Below are 8,515 nucleotides of genomic sequence, written 5' to 3' on the forward strand. Positions count from 1 at the left end.
CCTTTGAACAGACATAACAGTTACTGTTTCCTAAATCACGAGCGGCTGTTCTGGCATTTTCATACCAGGCGTTAGCTCCTGCTCTAGAGGGTGCATAAGATGGTTTATTAGTGGCGTCTATGTTGCTATTTACTGATTTTAGGGAGCGTGAGGAGTGCATTAAGTAGGTGTCTTGCAAAATAGAACATGAGGTATCGTCAGCAAAATATGACCTGCAGAAATGTGAACATGGTTGCAGTTTACAATACAAAATAGCAAAGAGAAATCCTAAGGTTAATGCGATAGATATGATAAATAACCTAAATATATAAGAAAGTATATAAGAAAAACAGTTCTTCAGTTGTCTCCTGGCCTGGTCCCAGGTTCGAGAGACACAGAATAAGCGCCGTATGATGACAATGGGCATTTCATTTTCTCCATTATCAGGATGAAATGAGTCTGGCTTTATCAGGTTAGACATCATGTGGTACTTTTGGCTTTCTGTTCCTGCTGCATGTTTGAGTACCTTGTTGTTGTTCTTTCAGACGTTGTGTCTTAATCAGTGATTGCGTGTGTGTATGTAACTTTTGGATCCGGGCGCTGGCTCGCCTGAGATGTCATCTACCCGTGTGTGTTTATTTGCTCTAGTTCCGGGCGCTGGCTCGCCGGAGATGTCGTCTGCTTGATCCGACGCCTGAGATGGTCCGATTGGGCTGGTCTTAACCCTGCTGGCATGAATCCACTGAGGTTGTCCGTCTGTGAGGATGCTGGTTCTTCGTCACTGCCAGTAAAGCCTGGGGGCTGGAACACGCGGCCTCCCAGAGTGTCCTTGGTTTTAGTGGCTTCTCCAACATGCGTCTCCTTGTCTCCACTGGTGGAACTGTGGAGGGGAAAAGCTGAGAGAGACAAACTTTCTGATAGTTATTATTCAGTTTTTCTACCAGGTTGTGAACATCAGTGGACAATGCAATATACATCACCTTCTACTAGCGGTGCCCCTCTGGAAGCTGACCATGGTGTTGGAAATAGTCTTATTTCAAATGGAGATAATTTGGTTACTGCAGATGGAGTCATTCTAATCTCACACAGGACTTGAGGAAGTAATTTGACCCAGGTCATTAAAGTTTTAGCACACTTTTGAATTACTTCTAATGTGAATGAAGATCCTCTATCACTGTTAATCTGGTGAGGTATTCCGAATCTGGGTATTATTTCATTGCTCAACTTTTGACAGACTACTTCTGCAGTTTCTTTTGAGGTTGGATAAGCTTCTACTCATTTACTAAATTGATCCACTATTACCAGTAAGTACTTGATGCTTCCTTGCGCTGGCATATGTGTAAAATCAATTTGTAATGTATGAAATGGAAAATCTGGTTATGGTAAATGCTGATGTTTTGCTTTTGAGCTACCTACATTAGTTCGCGCACATGTTAGACAGGTTGCTAATATGCTTTTTACTGCATGTCATGTTTTCTCAATTACAAATCTTGATTTTATTGCCCCTATTACCCCTCTTTGTCCGACATGACTCACACAGTGAAAATGTCGGGCAAGGACTGGCAGCAGGGAAGATGGGAGGGCAATCAAACCCTTAAGATTTTGTATAAGCCATCTCTGTCATCTAAGGTACAGTCATTATTCTATGCAGAGGCTTGCTTTTGTATGAATTTTAAATCAACATTTCTTTCTAAATAGTCTGGGAGTGTAACAAGTGGCAGCTGTAGGGGCACAGATAATACTTCCTGCGGAGGTGGGAGCTGTGATGCAGCTGCAGCCTTGGCTGTCACGTCTGCTAAAGCATTACCTGTTGCTTCGTCTGTGTCAGCTGTACTGTGTCCTTTCGTTTTTACAACTGCAACGGCCGATGGCAGCTGTATAGCCTGCAAAAGTCTTTTAACAAAATCAGAATTTGCAATTTATTTTCCATCAGCAGATCTAAATCCTCCCTGTCTCCACAATGTGCCAAAGTCATGCACAACGCCAAATGCATAGCGGCTGTCTGTGTAAATTGTCACATGCTTATCCAAATGTAGCTCACAGGCGCGTATTAAAGCCATGAGCTCTGCTTTTTGTGCTGAGTGAAATGGTAATGAGTGAGCCTCTAGTATGATGTCAGGCAATGTCACCACTGAATAGCCACAAAGAAATGAGTTGTCACTCGGCCTTGAACAGGACCCGTCCACATAAACCGTGGCTGAGTCTGGGATAGGTGTTTGCTCTAAATCTGGACATGGTGCTGTGGATTCCTGTATACGTGTCATGCAGTCATGATCGTCAAGCCTGTCTGAGCCATCCTGTCGGTCAGAAGAACACAGAATAGTATCAATAAATGTCATGGCGAATCAGGTGTGCTGCTCGCTTTTATAGTGAGATTTGCATATGTTGTTTAGTTATGTTTGCTACAATGGTCGTGACCTGGTGATTGGTGTGTAGAATAGTGTCATGTGAGAGTGTGAGCTTCCCGCAGTCCCTTATCATGATAGAGCAAGCTGCTACTGCCCTCAGGCAGGCCGGCATTCCTGAACAATTCAGGCAGCACCTTTGAGTGGCGGAGGTCAGCACTCCCTGTAATGCATTGAAAGAGGCAGTCATTTCTGTGGACCACAGTATTCGAGGAGGCTTGTCTTTTTTTTTTACAACAGTCACGCAGAATGTGGTCATGAAAAGAACAGTCTGGTATCCACTGTCTGCAATAGTTCACCATGCCTAGGAAGGACAACATTTCCTTCTGTGTAGTGGGACGAGGGACGGAGGTCACAGCTTTGACCCTGTCTGCAGTCATGGAACGTTTTCCGTGAGACAGTGTGAATCCCAAATATTGAACAGAAGTCTGACAGTACTGCATTTTCTTTGCAGATGCTTTGTGGCCAGTCTTTTGGAGGTGCTGGAGAAGCATGTGTGTAGCAGTTTGACATAGTTTTTCACTTTCAGCACAGAGGGGAGGTCATCCACATGTGGATCAGGGTGCAGCCCTGGAGGAGTGAAGCACCATTGAGAAAGCAGCAGAGCTGTCTATCATGCCTTGGGGCAAACGAGTCCAAGTGTACTGCTTATTTCTATGTGTGAATGCAAATAACGGCTGTGTGTCTTCATGCACAGGTACTGAAATCCACCACGGTAAAGTGTGTATGCAATGCATGTCAATATGCTGTGAACATCTGAAACGAGAGGTGGCAGAGGAATGTTGACTGCATTAATTTGCCTTAAGTCTTGTATGAAACGCCATACGCCAGGTTTGTTAGGCTTTGGCACAGGATTGACAGGAGTGTGGGCTTTATTACTCCTGTAGTCAATAAATCTCCTGTGATGACATCTAGGGCTGCGGCTTTTTCCGTGGAAATGGGATGCTGCTTGACATATACTGCTTGTTGTGTTTTAATAGGTGTACGTGATAAAGTGTACAGTCAATAAATCCTATATCATTCTCACTTTTAGACCACAATGTCATATTCTGGTATTCAGCTGGCAATGTAACTGCAGAAATAGTACAGTGGATAGGGTAGGTTAGATCTATGTGACGACATGGTGTAGTTATGTCATAAACTATGTCTGAGTTATGTGACAAAATCACTGTTTGACCTTCACTTGTGTGAGCAGTTATCATGTTGTTGAACAGTGTGAGAGAAACAAAAGTGTGGCTCCCAGTCATGGGATTACCTGTTAGTGGCGTCTGTACACGTTTTTTTTGGCACAGTGTGTGACATAGAGTACCGGACAAAAAGGATGTTGAGTTCATTCTCTGCTGAGGGTCCAGCTGACACAGAGGATGTTCCTTCTCCATCATGTCGGTACATAGGGCAGAGAAAACATAAGCTGTTATCAGTGTCAGCAAACATTTCACCCTTTGTGTTAAATTAAATACACAAATTCATTTTTGCTTTGGGTGTCTGCGGCTGCTGGAAAACTGAGCTAAATTTGCACCTCTAGCTTGTCCAACAGTGCATAAAGCGTTTTATGAATACTAGGATAGATTCATCAGGCTTCTGTTTACACATAGTTACTGCATTTAAGTCAATTTTGTCTCTGGACATTGTTAGCAGGAATTTCTTTAGATTCTTAAAGAAATCGGCGACTTTGTCATTATTTACCCTCCTTTTGTCCATAGCGGTAACATTTGATGCATCACGTCGCGGCATTCTATCATATATTTTCTACAGGACTTTTTAAGCAGACTACTTTTCTTATCACAAATGATATTCAACATTTCTACTGACCTGTTTTCTGGCGATAATCGTTCGGGATAAGGCTCCGAAAAGAAATTAGAATGCATTGAACTTCTTAAGTTGTAAACAAAGTCAGTCACATAAGCACTCCCGCATGTTCTGGATACGTGATCATGGACGTCTTCACCGATTCGCGGACGTAGGTTACACGTAACCGGAAATGGGAGTTATACTGAGCCGTTATTTGAGACTTTATTTTGTATTTTATTAATTTTTGGTTTTACAGGTACTTTAGATTTTTTTATCGGACCTGTCTGTGGTCTTTGAATAATTCTGACCCATGTTCAGTGATTTCCAGAGGGGTTTACACGCTAGGAGGATTTAGGTTAGTATTTTCGCTGCGGCACAGCTGAGGTCACTTTAAATTTATTGCTAGCAATTTTTTGTTTGTGTGAGCAACTCTCACTTAACAACAGGCAACTCCCTGTGTCTTTCTGCTTTTAATTTACTGCTTTTAACCCTTGAGACCCGTGTTTTTTCTTTTTTTGTTTTTTTTGTTTTTTTTGTTTTTTTAAAGAAAAATTAAACAATTAATTATTATTATTATTATTATTATTTACGTATAAATGTGTTGTGTCTTTCCACTTGATTATAACTGATTTATTTATAACATTTTATATAAAAGAAAATTGTTTGATAGTGTTAATTTGGAAAGCCACAACTCTAGCGGGTCCACCAACACCACACAAGGGTTAATTTACTTTATTCGGGGACTGAGGAAGTCAGTCAGTGTATCTCTCTGGATCACTAAGTGAAACTTCGTCAGCATATCCCGTTTTTTTTTATGGATCGATCACTGAGAGAGGTATAATAGGTCTTTATATAAATATGAAAGACGCATATTTACCTTCTGTCAGCCATCCCACTTCTGACACCAAGATTGAAGGAAATTGCCTTCCCGGGTTTCCTCCGTGGCGTGAGCTATAAGCAGAGTTCTGTCCTTTCCTTCTAAGATTCCTAATTATTTAAAGTAACACTCAGGTATGCCATTCAGCGTGTTAGTACGAGCTCGGGAGCAGCTTGGGAGAACAAGAAAACAGAGACTGCTTTAGGTTGCCTTCCCAATCGACTCAAAGGTTTATTTGATACACAGCAGTTTATATAGATGAAAAAAAAGGTTCGTGTGTCAGCTTTCCCAGTTCAAACCGGTACAGACCAAATAAGGAAACGTCTTCCTGCCTTGTGAGCCAAGAAGTATCCTGTGTGTAGTTTATCAGTTCAGCTATAATTTATGATCATCCCAGCAAAATACACTCCTAGACATAAAATACAGAGTTCTTTCATCAGTGAATTCTGAAACAAACCACCTAGCCTTTAACGAGCCTTTTCCAGGAGATAAAGAAAAAGGGAGGATGGGAGTAAGGAAGTGGTCTCATCTCTGTGGTGTTTTCGACCTTCTGGTACCAGCCTGTGAGTCCTACACATTAATTCTTGGGTCACAGAGAAAGAGAAAAACAACTAGTAGATCGGCCTTATTGAGTAACAGTTTTCCTGTATAAAACAATATCCTGTAAATGCTAACCGTGGTATCAAAATATCATAACAAGTAAAGTGAACAGGCATAAAGTGATCAGTTATCAATGGGTCCTCTTCCTCTGTGCAGCTGCCGTGTGCAGACGGGGCTGTCTCTCCTCACTCCGTGCACTGGATCTGTCCTACAACAGCTTGGTGGGAGACAACGGTTGGTGCAGTCTGTTTGCAGCAGGAGGTCTGGGCTCTCTGGAAGACGTGGATGTCAGTTTGCGACCTTCAACCTCTGCTCCGTGCTCAGCCTGGCTGCCCGCTCTGCTCCGAGCTCTGCCTCAAATGCCGGCGCTGGCTCGACTGGCCATGCAGAGGTGGACAGCTGACTGTCAGGAGAGAGAGCAGCTGAGGTACTGTCTGAAAAAGAGGAGCGTCCTGCTGGAAAGGGATCCAGATTTACAAGACACATCATCAGCATGTAAAGGGAACAGTCAGGAGAGCCTAGAAGAGAGTCCGCCTGAGGAGATTGGAGCTTTATTATTATTTTTTTAAGTCTCTGTTACCACAAGAAGGTCAGTGTTGACGTCAGCTGCATCACGTCTGATGTAAACTGTGTCACACGTGATGGTTTCAGGGAATACTGGGAACTTACAGAGTTAAGCACAGCTGGTGTGGGTTATCATATTTGTCGTCTCTCACCTTGGCTGCAGGGTCTGGGTCTTTCCAATGCAGCAGTCCTAACACTTGAGACACACATGCCGAGAAGTGGGGATACCTGGAAATGGACAAAGGCTTTCAGCAGAGTTTTAAAGCAGCTATTCAGGAAAAGAGCTGTGAATTATCTGCATACCTTGTTAGGTAATCAGCTATTTTGGGGTTCTTTAACAAATCAACCAAAAGGTCGACTGAGTATTTTCTCGTCAGAGTACCTTCACCGTTCACGATGATGTTGAGCACAAGCTGGAGCGTTTGATGGATGTTCTTTGCATCAAAGAGCTACGAGGAAATCCCAGAGAGTAGAGACAGGATATTATGTGAATCAGCATGAATGTTGTTTGTTGTTCAACAGATAAAAACAAGAAGAGAAAATAGAAACAAAGTAAAAAAGGAACAATTGTTTCTGCCGTTAAGAAAAAAAAATTGAGTCATGGCAGAGACCTGCAGAAGTCTTGAGTCTCATTTGATGACATTTTGTCAGATTGCCTTGTAATTTAAAAAAAACAAAACTGTTTTTTGAGCAAAAGTTCTCCAGGTTTTTTTGGAGTTCTTTCAAAGTTTTCTTATTTTTGGACGTTAGCTGCTTTTTCACTCTTTTTCAGTCCAGTCTGTGCATCTGAACATTTACAGAAAGATTTCTTTGTTTCGTCTTTAGACACTTTGTTAAACGCAGATCCCAGCAGAGTTCGCCTACCTTCTCTCCAACCTTCTCAGGTTTTGTGGATATTATACATGGTTATGCTGAGGATATGTCGGCTACTTTCCACTGGAAATGCCTTTTGGTTAAACTGTCAGCGAGGAATTTGCACTGTTACATTTTTATATAACTTTAATGCAAAAAAAACAGCTGCTTGTTTAAGTGAAAATACACTGATGGGGTTTTTTTCTATTCATGAACAGGAGTGTGATCAGTTTAATAAAAGAAAAAATAACCATAACCAAGATATGAGGGGAAATCTTGGACAAATACAAGCAGACTGGAGCAGCCAGCGTTCAAAACACCGACGTTCAAGGTAACAGAAGGTTCCCGAGCCACATCCACCCAGCTGGTTTCTGTGTTTCTTGTGTATTTGTGTACACTGTGACTTCATGGCTGTCTTGGGCTCCAGCTCTTGTTTTGGTGTCTCATTAATTTGATTTAATGTCCTGCTTAGTGATAACATCACTCTTGGCCTCCCTGCACTGGCTTCCAATTGAATTTAGGATTCATTTTCAAGTTCTTTTATTGGTTTTTAAATCTTTAAATGGTCTGGCACCTGCTGAAGCCCTATGTCCCCACTCGTTCGCTCCGGTCAGCTGAGCAGCTGTTGCTCTCAGTCCCCAAATCACGGCTGAAACTGAGAGGAGACCGAGCGTTCTCTATCGTGGCTCCTAAGCTTTGGAATAATCTTCCTCTTCACATTAGGCAATCGACATCAGTGCTGGTTTTTAAATCCAGATTGAAAAAGCATTTTTATTCACTGGCTTTTGACTCAGTGGTTGACTGACTTGTATTTTATTGTTTTTCGCTATGTTTATTATTGTATCGTATTTATTATTCTTATGGTATCTATTATGTTTCTATTGTTCAGCAGTTTGGTCAGCCTTGTGTGTTTTTAAAGTGCTATATAAATAAACAATGATGATGATGATGAACATAGTAACGTGTGTTGGGTTGCTCAGTCTTCAGACTCACTGTCAGACTGATTAGACAGTGAGTCTGAAGGTGAGAGTCCTCACTGCCCACGCCTGTCTTTGGGTCTGACCAACACCGTTTCCTGTGTGTCATTCCCCCCTCGCCTTCCCCCCATCCGTCCTGTCTGCACTGACCTCTCCAATAAAGACAAAAGGCCTCATTTTCTGAAACTCTTCCTATCCCATCACCTTGCGAAGAATCACTTCACCATGTTGATTAATAAGGACGGTGGGAATGGTTTGAAGTCTCGTCACAGAAAATGTGCCAAAGGCAAAGAATCTGAGCTTGAAATAAAATGAAATGAAAGATCAGCCCCACACAGGGGTTAAATTCAGATGGAAACTCTTATCACACAAAGAGAACAAGCGAATAAATATATCTGAGTGTGGCCCCTCGACTGTCACAGTGTAGCTGACATTTGATCTTATCATGTGTTAAAGCTATTTTAATTACT

This window comes from Maylandia zebra, linkage group LG6 (genome assembly GCF_041146795.1).
Source record: "Maylandia zebra isolate NMK-2024a linkage group LG6, Mzebra_GT3a, whole genome shotgun sequence".
Classification (NCBI taxonomy): domain Eukaryota; kingdom Metazoa; phylum Chordata; class Actinopteri; order Cichliformes; family Cichlidae; genus Maylandia; species Maylandia zebra.